The sequence below is a fragment of the Myotis brandtii genome, unplaced genomic scaffold (genome assembly GCF_000412655.1).
Source record: "Myotis brandtii unplaced genomic scaffold, ASM41265v1 scaffold90, whole genome shotgun sequence".
Lineage (NCBI taxonomy): Eukaryota > Metazoa > Chordata > Mammalia > Chiroptera > Vespertilionidae > Myotis > Myotis brandtii.
In genome coordinates, this window is record NW_005371694.1 from 1795712 (window position 1) to 1808933 (window position 13222).

Consider the following 13222-nt stretch of genomic DNA (forward strand, 5'->3'; position numbering starts at 1 on the left):
CACTCACTAATGTTGTGGAGGATTTTTTTAAAATTCTATTAAAAATGCAATTAAATTTGTCTCATGGAATTTGCTCTTTAAAAATCCAGACAGCTGCTTGCTCATGGTGGCATTATGCTCTTGATTCTTACGAATTTTTTTTCTTCATCTCCATTCCATTACTTTACTGAGGATTAAAGGCAGGCTTACCAGATGGCAAATGCCAGGATCTCTTTCCACCCCCACCTCCCATTCGCAAGACTATGATCCTATCGGCCATAATACACAGCCCAGGTTCCTGATGCAGCCCTTGGAGGAGACAGCAATTGTTTCATTTAAATTCATTAGCTAATGCCCGAAACACAATTAAGGGGCAGGAGGTTAGGAATGAGAATAACCAAGTACTGCTCACAGTAATTTTCTGGGAATGCTGCAAAATGTCTCTCCTCCTCACCCCCCCACCCCATCTCTGTGCCTCAGTTTCTTCATCTCCTCCGTATCACTTGCTTCCTCTACCATTTCTCAGCCATAAAGCATTCATTAGGCTGGAAAGCAAATGAGGTAATGTCTGTGGTGAGATGGTTTGTGCGTTTCCAAAGAAAGACACCATATAAAAAGCATTCTGATTGCTAACAGTCAGGGATGCTGAGGATTTGGCCTGGCTGGCTTTATAAACTATTTAACTGCCTGCTTCTTGCAGAAACTATTTTTATCAGTTAATTACACATTTTTCTTATTAAATAACAATGTCAAAGCATTTCTTGCTCATTTTCTTGCCATGATTAATTTAATCTGCCTCTCTTTATTAAAAGTCCAGTTTTTGTCCTCTTGTCTTATCCACCCTGATAGACTAGTAAATGCTCCATGATTGTTCAGCAACTTTGATTAACATTAACCCATTCTATTTCCATTCTTTCTTTTCCTCCGAATCCCTGAAATAGTAGCACTCTCATGAGAATACATGCCTGCTGTCTAAGGTGCTTCCAAACTGTGCAGAACGGATCTTGCCCTAGAGAATGGTTTCCCTTCTCTTCTTTCTTGGGCCCTTCACCAACAGGCAAATCCTAAGAGGTAGACCAGATTTAAAGGCAGCCCTGAGTTATATCCTGCCTGGGAGGAGACAAGAGAGTCAGAGAGAGTGCACTAGTCATGTTCAATTTCAAAACAAGCACATGTGATGTGACCAGAATTTAAGAAAAAGAGTAAAAAGAGAAAAACCAATGCCAATGGCATTCACTGCACTGTGGGACTCTTATCTAATATTAATTGTTAATTATAATTAACAATTAATATTAATAATATTAATATTATTACATGCTTAACCCCTTGATCTGGAAAGGGGACATAGGCATTATTATGTGGGTTCATGCTATTGCTTGAACCCCACAGAGAAAGACTAGAGCTTTGGTGGGGGGAATAAAAAACTTTTCAGGCAAAGTAGTTAACTGCAGCAATTACAGGAATGGTAATAGGAAAGTAATTTCATTATTTTTATTTGTCACTGCGCTAGGTAGGCAGCCTCTAAGATGGCTGCCTGCTGATAGTCACTCCTTTGTGCAATCCCCTTCCCTTGAGTGGGCTGGACTTACTGATCCACTTCGAATGAATGAAATACTGCATAAGTGATGGGATGTCACTTCCCAGATTGAATTACAAAAGTCTGTCTTCTTTCCTAGATACCCTCTCTCATTTGCTCACTCATTACCTGGAGAGCCAGGCACCATGGGGTTGGCTCCCCTATGACAAGGCACAGGTGACAAGCACTGAGATACAGTCAATGAAAAACTGAAGCCCTCAATCCTATGGTTCATGAGGAACAGAACCTCCCATTCACCACGAGTAAGCTTGGCTACCCTTCCCCAGCCAAGACTACAGATTAGATTGCAGTCCCAGCAGACAGCTTGATTGCAACCACAGAGAGATTCTCAGACAGAAGCACTCAGCTAATCTACACCCATATTCTCATATCCTGCAGAAACTGTGAGATGGCAAATGTTGGGGTTTTATTTTAGCCATTACATTTTGGGGTAATTTGTTACTCAGCAATTGATAACTAATACATGACTCTTCCCACAGTAAAATTAACCCAGAAATAACATGACATACTCAGTGATGGGGAAAAAGGGGGCACTGCTTCCCTAGCTTTTGCCCTTGAAATTATTAATCAACCAAAACCCCTTTTCTTGCTGGATGTTATCTTCTCAACATAACTCTCTAGGTAGCCATTCTTAATTAATTAGTTGGGCAGATGAGAGAAAAATCTATTCACTGTTCCTTGAACAATATAAAGAGGAGACTTGGAATTACAAGCCTGATTTCTATTTACAAGCCAAGAAACTTTTGGAAAATCATTTATACTCTTTGAGCTTCATTTTCCTCTTCAATAAAATGGAGGTAATCTGTTTGGATGCTCTGAGGTGCAAGAAACAGAATACATAGCTAAGTAGCCTAAAATAGATTTCTCTTTTTTCCAGTTGGCCAGCTTTCCCTTATGGCCACAAGATGGTTATAGCAGCTTCAAGCCTCACATCCTCCTAAAACAATGGCCCTATAATGAAATGGAAGCATTCTTGTCTTCTGGTCTATAAGTAAAGAAAACTGCCCAAAACAATCCCCAGCAGAATTCCCTAGACATTATATTGATCAGACCTGGCTTATACCCCCTGAGGTGATTGATCACTGGCTGAGGGGATTCAGATTACTGTAATCAGCTAACACCACCCCCATTTCACCCCTGAGGGGCCTAGCTGCCTCTGTGGCTGATGGGCATCCAGAGAAAAACTGGCAAAATCTGAGCTTCTGGGCACATAAATTAAAGAGGGGGGTGTTGCTGTTGGGTAAATGTGTTAGTCCATGTAGGCCAGGTTATGCTGGAGTATAGCATATATAATAACCTAACTCACTCTACATGCCCAGCACAAATCAGTCTGGCAGGGCTAACAGAGGCTCCACCTCATCAGCACAGGACCTCAGGATTGGCTATAGCAGCACAGAAAATCAGGAGAGGCCTTTCCTGCTGTGTCATTTTCACTCACATTCCTTTGGCCAGAACCAGAGAATGACCCCACTTAACTGTGTGGGGGCTAGAAAGTGTATTCTTCCATCTCCGGAAGAAGGAAAATGAAACAGGAATGGTTTTGACCCCAGTAGGCAAATAAGACTGTCTGCAATAAAGCCTTATCTCCTCATATGGTTCATGAGGTTCAAACAAGCTAATGTATTTACTCATTTCTCATTCATTAAACACATAAGATCTACCAAGCTGTAACCGGTTTGGCTCAGTGGATAGAGCGTCGACCTGCGGACTGAAAGGTCCCAGGTTTGATTCCTGTCAAGGGCATGTACCTTGGTTGCGGGCACATCCCCAGTGGGAGGTGTGCAGGAGGCAGCTGATCGATGTTTCTCTCTCATCGATGTTTCTAACTCTCTATCCCTCTCTCTTCCTCTCTGTAAAAAATCAATAAAATATATATTTTTAAAAAAAGATCTACCAAACATTCGGCTGGGAGAGATCAATAAGACACAGTCACCACCCTCCTTGCAGATACAACCATGAGAAGGTGATCAAACATCTGAATGTCAGTCAGAATTTGTTTACCCTTTTCTTTCCCTTCCAAGTCCATAGTGCTCACCTCACATATTTTGTCTTCCCACCATTTGTTTCAAAGTCTTTTCAATGTTATTAAGATGGGTCATGATCAGAAAGGACAGAGGATTAATCTGGAGTGCCATGGTGTGCAGAGATGTGCGACAAACATCAAGAGAACTCCATCGGCAACTCTAAGATGTCATCTTTTCCTTGATTTCCTTCAGCTCATGGAACATTAGAAGAATGGGCTATTATATTGTTTCTTTCCAAATCCCTTTCTGAGTGGCTCAGTTGCCTCATGAGAGAGAAGACATTCCTGCTTGAGTCAATTCTAAAAGTTCCTTCACTTCCTGAGCCCTCATGAGTGTCAGCTTCTTGAAGAAGGTGTCATGATACTGTTAGGGTTGGCTAGTCTGCAGTTACAGAGAGACCCTAAAATTTTAGTGGCTTCATGTGAGCTGCTTAATAGGATCTCCTGCTCAGTTCAAGTCTCTACAGAGAGTCTTCTTCTTCTTCAGAGACCCAAGCTGATGGTGGTTTTGCATTTTCAGCTGTGGTTTCTAGGGTTTCGCTGGGCATTGACAGGCCCACAAACCAGGGAGGGAAGCTCATAGACAGTGCACAAGGGATATTTTCATTGGGCTGAGCCTGGAAATGGCATCCCTCACTTCTGCCATGTACCAGTATAAAGCGAGCAGTCAATGACGGCACCCAGCTGTAAGAGACGCTGGGAAATGTAATTTAATTGTGTCCCCAGGAAGAAAGCAAGACAGATTTTGGTGGACAGCTAGCAGTCTCTTCACACTCACCCACACAACTTCCTATTTTTCAACTTGGCAAAATCTAAGCTCGTGGAGTATTTCTATATAACAATGTACTCTTTGGCTTGCCCAGGCAATGATCTTCTGGGAGATAATTCATAAACATTATAGTGCAATTAATGGGCAGAGACCTGACCCACTGCCCATTTTTCCTGTCATATTCCTCCACCAAAATTCTTGATCAGGTCCTCTCATTCTAGAGAGATAATCTTGAGACTATGAAGAGATCTCAAAAAGTGATCATTTCCAACGTAGGGACAAACCAACAAATGCTTCAATGAAAGAATCATCCTTTTCCAAGTGTGATCAAAAGAGAAAGGCTTAGGGGAGAGGTGTTTCTCTAAGCATCTTCCTTTTATTCATTCACTGAACAAATAATTACTGAGCACCCAATGCATGCCAGCCTGAGTACCTAGTCTGTGCCAGACACTATGTCAGGTACTGGCAGTGCACTGATGAACCATACTGGCATGATCTCCTGGACCTTATAGTCTAGATTTTTTAAAGTATACAGGAGTATAAAGTAAGTACGTACTGTGATAAGTAGTCATAAAAGAAAAAATGGGGCAAAGGCAGAGAGTAATAGCAGAGGTGGGAGGGATGACATGTAAGTTAAGACCTGAGGGGTAAGGTAGTAGCCTGAAAAGACAGTGGAGGAGGAGGCAAGTACATGCAGAGGGCACCACATGTGCAAAGACCATGAAAAGGGAAAGAGGTTGTTGTGACTGAGGAACAGAGAAGTAGCCGGTGTGGCTGAAGATGATGAGGAAAGAGCTGGGAGATGAAACTGGAGCAGTGGGTGGGGGGCAGATCATGAAGAGTTTTGTCACTCTTGATGAGGACTTTGAATTTGAATCTAAATAAAACGAGAAGCCATCTGGGGCTTTAAGTAATAGAGGGATATGATTCCACACTAGATTAGTCTGCTAGGACAGCCATAACGAAGAACCACAGACTGAGTGGCTTAAACAGAAAGTTATTGTCTCACAGTTCTGGAAGCTAGAAGTTTCAGGTCAAGATATCAATGGGGTTGGTTCCTTCTGAGAGCTGTGAGGGAAAATCTGTTCCATGCCTCCATCCTAGCTTCTGAAGGTTTGCTGGCAATCTTAGCATTTCTTATAGTGTTCCTTCTGTGTCTTCACATCATCTTCCTTCTGTGTCTCTTTCTCTCTACGTGACATTCTTTCTATAAGGACGCCAATCATATTGGATAGGCACCCACCCTCCTCCAGGATAACATCCTCTTAACTAATTACACCTGCAATTACCCTATTTCCACATAAGGGCACATTCTGAGTTGCTGGGGGTTAAGACTTTAACATATTAATGGGGGAAGGGACACAATTCAACACAAGACACACGTGTTTTAAGATTACTCTCTGTTCAGTATGAATGGGGAGAAGGGGTAGTTAGAGGAGAGGTGGAGAGGCACGTTAAAAGGCTGGTGTCATTGTCAAGATGAGAGATGATGTTTGCCTAGGCTAGGTGTCCAAGAAGATTTAAGATATATTTTGTTTCCAAAACGAGCATGACTGTTGATAGGTTTTATTTCATTGGTGAGCGAAAAGGGTGAATCAAGGATGACTCTTAAGTTTCTGGCTTGCGTGAGAAGGAAGTTGCTGATGCAATTTATGAAATAAGGAGGAATGGGGAATAGAAATCTTTTAGGGTAGAGCCCCAGGATTTTATTTGGTGATATAATTAAGTACATAGACCAAGCAGACAGTTGCATTTAAGAAACTGGAGCCCAGGGAAGAAAGCCGGCCCTGACAGCTCGCAGCTGGGGGCAGGGACTGGGAGGCCAGGCATCCGTACTGACGCAGGCTAGCCTGGCACCACTGGCTGCCCACTCCACTTCCCCACATTGGGGGATGGGTGGCCAACCTCACCATGGTGGACGCCTTCTCGGGCACCTGGAAGCTAGTGGACAGCAAGAATTTCTATGACTACATGAGGTCAATCAGTGTGGGTTTTGCTACCAGGCAGGTGGCCAATATGGCCAAGCCTACCACAATCATCAAAATAAATGGGGACACGATCACCATAAAAACACAAAGCACCTTTAAGAACTTAGAGATCAGCTTCAAGCTGGGGGTGGAGTTTGACCAGACAACGGCAGATGACAGGATGACAGGAAAGTCAAATTCACCATGACCCTGGTTGGAGGCAAACTTGTCCACGTGCAAAAATGGGACAGGCAAGAGATAAAACTTGTGCGGGAGCTCATTAATGGAAAACTCCTCCTGACGCTCACCCATGGCAGTGGAGTGTGTACGAGCACCTACGAGAAAGAGGCATGACCTGCCCACTGCTTCACTGACTGCTCCTCTGCCAACTGGCTACCCCTGATCACCAGATCACCTCGTCTTTTCCTCTGGCGTTGTGTATAAATCCACCTTGGGGGGAGGGGGGAGGGGAATTCTTCTGGGGCCAGGTGCACCATCCTGGATCCAGTTCCAGTTCCCATGGTATTTGTTTTTTAACTGCATCCAAAGAGTGCTCAGAGGTCAATAAAGCAGAGCCAAGGCAAAAAAAAAAAAAGAAAGAAAGGAAAGAAAGAAAGGAAAGAAAGAAAGGAAAGAAAGAAAGGAAAGAAAGAAAGAAAGAAAGAAAGAAAGAAAGAAAGAAAGAAAGAAAGAAAGAAAGAAAGAAAGAAAGAAGGAAAAGAATCTGGAGCTCAAATGAGAAGTCTGTGCTAGAGACACGAAGGTGGAGTTCTCAGAATATGGAGTATTTAAAATCACTCAGAATGGTTGACGTATGAAGTTCCCTTCTCCCAGCACATCTTGCTCCTCAGCCAGCTCCAGCAGTACTTGTCTTTTATCTTGATGTCTCCATGGAACAGCCCACGCCTAAAGGAGGTTTTGAACCAAAAGCTCAGAGGCCGTGTTGCTCCTTCTCAAGGCTGGCAGAGGGCTGAGAATCCTGCCTGCTTAATGTGCCAACCCCTGGTCATTCCATCTCGGTCTCTCTAATCATTGAACACCCAGCGTGTGCCTGGATGAGCACCTAGATTCCATGGGTTCTTGGCTTCTGGAGAAGATGAAGACCGTGCTCCTACTTCTCTCCTAGGTTCACACAAAGCGTCCGTCATTGACACCCAAGAACACCCACACAGCCCAATGCACATGTCCACCTAAATCACATGAACGTTGGTGAGTGTGCCTGCACGCACCCCGTCCCTTCAACAGAAATGACCTAAACTTTGTGAGGTTCGCGTGTCCCTAGAGATGATCTCATTTGCCTGCTTCAAAAGCGCTTTGGTCTGCACAGCCTGTAGCAGCAAATTTACACTTCAAAAAGCAGACAGCTTTTTCCACATCTTATTCACTTAATGAGTGAGAATGCAAAATTAGTTCCGTTGCTGATGAGGACCTTGAGCCAAATGAAAAGTGTTCATTTGTCAGCACAGGCTTACAGCCCGAGACGTGATTGTATAGCTAATCCAATAACGGGTTTGGAGGCTGAGCATTTATTTATATACAGTATGTCTTGTTATCTGTTGATAATCAGGGCCTACAATTTACTCTTTCTTGTGCGTGTAGTGTGAAATAGCAACATCTTCCAGACATATTGCATTTAAGTACCAACATGCAAACACATACCAAAAGCACCATCATCAGCAAAATATTTTTATTTGCTTTATTTTATAAAAGAAAGGAGAACCAGTGCTTGAATGCAGGCTTTTATATTTTTTAATATAAATAGTAAATGAGGTTTTTCTCAGAAGGGTTTTAAAAATGAAAACAAGGTGTCCTTACCACCTTGAGCCACCCTAATCAAGTGACTTCTTCTTGTTCTCTAAAAATTCTATCTTCATATTAGACCCCACACGTATGTTTTCAAATGTTATAGAAACTGAAAAGGTACGTGGTGGAAATCTTCGAGATGCCACCACCTAACTCTCTCGCCACCTGGATCTTCCAAACGATCTGCTGGTTGCAGAGATGCACAGTATCGCCGTGTGGGCATGAGAGCTGTAATAATTACCTTAGGCAAAGCCTTCCCTTAAAATATAGTAACTTAAAATTAAATATAAAGCCACCACATTTCTATAAACTCTTTCAGGGACTACATACTGCTCCATGATATTGTTTCTTACCCTGTGGATGAGCATAAATGTCTGTCGCTAAAATATAGGGACACTTTCGGCCTAATATAAACATAAAATGCATAAAATCCAGCATTTAAAACAAGCAGGCATCTTGATGGGGATCGTAGAGTGGGATGCATTGTAATGTACCCGGCTATAATGAGGCCGGTGGGAAAGGAGAGGCAGGTCCGGATTAAGTATTCTGTTAATTGCAAATGTGCAGCACACCTGCAAAATCTGTGAAAAATCCTGCAACACGTGGGGAAAGTCAGTGTAAGTCTCTTTCCCTGCTACCATCTCTTGGACGGGCCTAGAAAATTCCAGAAAAAATGCAGAGAAGCATCAGAGAGCCGTCATCTCTAGTTGCCACTTTTCCCCACTTAGCGGTCTCCAACCCCAATGAAGCTGAAAAGGACCGGTCACTCTGTGATATATGAGAAGGAAGGGGGGCAAGTGCACTTTTTAAGCTGAAATTTATTCCGCAATAAATACTTCAGTGTTGGTGCGACGTGATGTTTTATTGGATTATACCAGTTTGCTAAAGAAATCACATTGGGAAAAGCAAAGCTTGCGGTTTTGTGGGTAATGCGTTCGTAATGTGAGGGCTTTACACGGGAAGCGTGTTGGAGAAGGATAACAAGGCAAATTCGAAACTGGCTCAACGCATGCAAATCTCTATTATGGTAATACTTGGCCGCCTGAGTCCAAGAGGGTTTCATGGTGGCTGTGGTACCCAGGCTGGATAATTCACTAGGTTTTGGCTCCGGTGAAGAATAAATGAGTATGGCATACATTACATCCTTACTTTCGTCTCAGAAACAAATCTTTCTTGTACCAGCCAGTGTAATCTTCGGAGTTTTTCTTCTATAAAACACCTCAAGAAAAATGCACCTCAGTAAGATCTACGCTTTATTACTCTAATGATTCTACAAACACTACCACAATGTGATGAAAGACAGAGCAGTCCCGGCCTGATTGAGAGCTAATAAAAATCAGTACTGAAAACTGCAAAGAGCACCCTTATCATCTTTCTTTCATTTAGAGCTGATTACTAGGGGATTATAATGCAATCACAGCTATGTGTGAGAGGTAGCTATGGGAACCAGTTTTAACTGTTTATCTAGCCAAAGATCTTAATTTAAGTTTGAACACTCTGATTCATTTATATGTAAGACACCAAGGAGACAAAATGCAGAAGAAACAGATGCGTACTTGTTCTTTCCATTTAACTTCATAAGCTACCAGCCAATTTGTCTTTCAGGGACAAAATTAATTTCTGATGACAATGTGAGCAAGTAATAAACTAGAAGTTCCTGTCCTGGGAAACTTGTTAATGCCATGTAATGTTCCTGTGTTATTTAGGAGGGGGAAAGAGATTTGCTCCTGGAGTTACGGGGACGTCTGTAACAGGCTTGCCTTTGTCCCAGCTCTTAGTCACTCCTGCAGGTTTATGACACCTTTTCTAGAGGGTGAGTTGGGAAAGTTCAGAAGAGACCATGTTGCTTACCATTGCTTCCCTCTGGAGGTTTTATTTAACTACTCATTTTCCTTCATACTCTGTCCATGACTCAGATGTGCTCATAGCACAAGCCTCCAGCCCGGGGCTTCCCAGCCCTGGAGCTGGGGCAAGGCAACCCATGAGATGAAAATGAATCACAGGACCTCCTGCGTGGAGCCCATGTTGCTAATAGGACACAGCCTTTTGCTCACTCCATGAGCAACGCAGTGGCATGGCCAACGTGCCACAGAAGAACCTGGGTTGTGTGTGAGGAAATCCCAGTGATGGGATTAAATCCACCACCATCCAGAGAGAAGGGCGCCTGCATGGTTGACAAAGTGCAGGCACATGTACACTTGGATGGGAGCTAGGACTGGCAACCACCACAAAAACAGTCCATGTATCTACCTGTGCCCTCATGCCAGTAGTAACACTACTACTACTGCTAATAATAATAGTAATAATCCTATATAATAAAGAGCTAATGTGCAGATGGTCATCACACCCTCATGTTGTCACACCATCATGCCGTAACTGCTCAGACACTCAACACTGGGGAGAGAGGAATAGGGACCAGCCAGGCTGTGGCCTGGGAGAGGGACAAGCTGCTCACCCCAAGGTTCCGGGTGCCTGCGGCTGCGGCCCCAGCGAAGAGCCCGCCCACAGTCCCCTGCAGCTGCTGGCCCAGGTCCTGGGTGCCTGCAGCTGGCCAGAGGGAGGGAAGCCCGGGTTCTGGGTGCCTGTGACCAGCTGGAGGAGGGAATCCTGGGACCTGGGTACAGGGCGAGGCAGAGGTGATTAGGAGTGATCAGGACAGCAGGGGAGCAGTTAGAGGCAATCAGGCCAGTAGGGGAGCAGTTAGGGGTGATCAGGCATGCAGGCAGAGGTGGTTAGGAGCTAGCGGTCCAGGATTGTGAGAGGCAGTCCAACATCCCCGAGGGGTCCTGGATTGGAGAGGGTGCAGGCCGGGCTGAGGGACTCCCCTCACTCCCCCCCTGCATGAATTTCATGCACTGGGCCTCTAGTAATAATAATAATAGTAATAATTGCAATAATAGATAATAGATTGCATTTATTGAACACTTATTGCATACCAGAGAATAAGGCAGACATGCTACATACATCATCTCATTTAATTAGCACAACCACCTTTGTGGATGTCATTTTTATGGCCATTTTATAGCCTGGAAAACTGAGTCACATAAAAATTAACTTGTCCAATGCCACAGCCAGCAAGTAGGAAAGTCAACCTTTGAACTTGGTCTGCCAGTCTCCAAAACTTATATTTTCAAGCACTCTCCTAAGGCAAACCTTGGCAATCTTCTTTATCTTGGCTGGTATTATTTTCCCATCTCATTCTCATCCAGTTTTTTTAGTATCCCTGGATTATGTTCCTCTCCTAATCCATAGCTTCTGTGGTCTGTCTGCCCCTGACTTCCTCAGCCTGTATTTTTCTGCTCCCTGGGGGAAACTGGTATTATTTTCCCATCTCATTCTGTATCCAGTTTTTTTAGTATTTCTGGATTATGTTCCTCCCCTAATCCATAGCTTCTGTGGTCTGTCTGCCCCCAGACTTCCTCAGCCTGTATTTTTCTGCTCCCTGGGGGAACTCCCTACAGCATAATGGCTGTCCATTAACGTGTTTTTAAAACCTCGATCTCTCGCATCCTCTGACAGTTTTCATATGCTCCACATGAAGGATCCTTTTCCAGAAATACTTTTGAAGAAAGTCTGAAGTAAGCTGAAAAGTATTACATTTTTTCATCTCAACAGGGAAATGGATTTAAGAAAAGGAGAGAAGAGCCTGCAGGTCTTTCAGATTTTAAAAAGAATTCAACACACTGCTGCACTGGCTCCGGGATCACATCTATCACGGAAACCGAGAGAGCATCTGCATTTGCACGCTGAACCATCCCCTGGTCCTTGATCACGATAATGACTTGGAGTTCCGCTGAGCTTTTCATCCAGAGGCGCCATGGCCCCTACAGAAGCCGGCCCAGCGAGCAGCTCCCTCCACCACCAAGGCCCTGTCTCCTCTGAGGTGAGGGGGGAACAGCTGCACTGGGGGAAAATTGAAAAGGACAAGCAAACACTGTAAATTTCCTCTCCAAAGGCAACTAAAATAACAGTCCGACTGTCCGCATTTAATTGCCCCATCTGGAACTCAGGCATAACAATGGGCTCCCAAAGCAACCTTCTCCAGGGCATCAATAGCCACAGATGAAAGAAGGGGCCTAGAGAAAGCCTTGCTCTGTGAGCACCAGGATATTTTACTAATTGCCCAATTTCCGGTTTTTAAAAACCACGTCAGGCCACCGGGAGACATTCCTTAGCACAATTCTCCCAAGCTTTCTCTTGCCCTCAGGAGTCAGTCCCAGTTTGATGAGAACAAGAAAGAAAACAGACACGTGCTAGACGGTGGGTTGGGGAAGAATGGGATCCAGCAGAGAGCCGCTTCCTTTCCCAAGTACGGACAACTGTGTGACACATAACCCGGTGGCGGCGCGCTCTGTGGGTTCTAGAATCCAGGTGAAAGTCAGACTCACCGCTCAGCAAGATGGCATGTTTGGAATTGTCTTTGCAGCTGTGCAGTGGATTGGCCCTGTGCTAGTCTCCCAGGTGTCAGGGGGCACTGCTGTTTCCTCTGCCTGGAATTTCTCTCTCTTTTCCTCACTCCTCCTTTCCCACCACATGCCCTCTTCTCGAGGCAGCCTTCATTGGATTCCCTGAAGTTAGGATAACTGTTCCCCCTCTGTGCTTCCCTAGCATCATATGCAGACCTGGGGCACTGTACTTTCCACACTGCATGATAAATAGGCATCATTTATTGAACACCTATGTACCAATCACTGTGCTAAGTACTTTACACATAAATGTCTCTTTTCACTTTACAATCTTCCAAAATACTCTGATCCCCATTGTCTAGGTAAGAAAAGCAAGGGTCAACGAGATTAAGATCTCACAACTAGAACATGGCAGAGCTGGGATTTGAAAGTAGGACTTTCTGTCCCCCAAGCCCATGCTCATCCCCGCCCTGGGTTCAGCACTCTGGTGCTGGAATCTGACTGTATCCATTTCAGCACGCCCAGCTCTATCTACTGCACTACCAGGCATGTATAGACCCTCGACACACACTTGTTGAGCTAAATGCCATTGGGGGGATGTCTAGGGAGCCCAGCTGACCCATATCAGGGTAACTAGAGTAAATAGCCTCATTAGCCTGGCATTCTACCAGCTGACTA

General features: G+C 44.3%; 1 pseudogene; it reads left to right on the forward strand.

The window, feature by feature from the left end:
• The first annotated feature begins 6279 nt into the window (after positions 1-6279).
• Positions 6280-6689, forward strand: LOC102248820 (annotated as a pseudogene).
• Positions 6690-13222: the final 6533 nt, after the last annotated feature.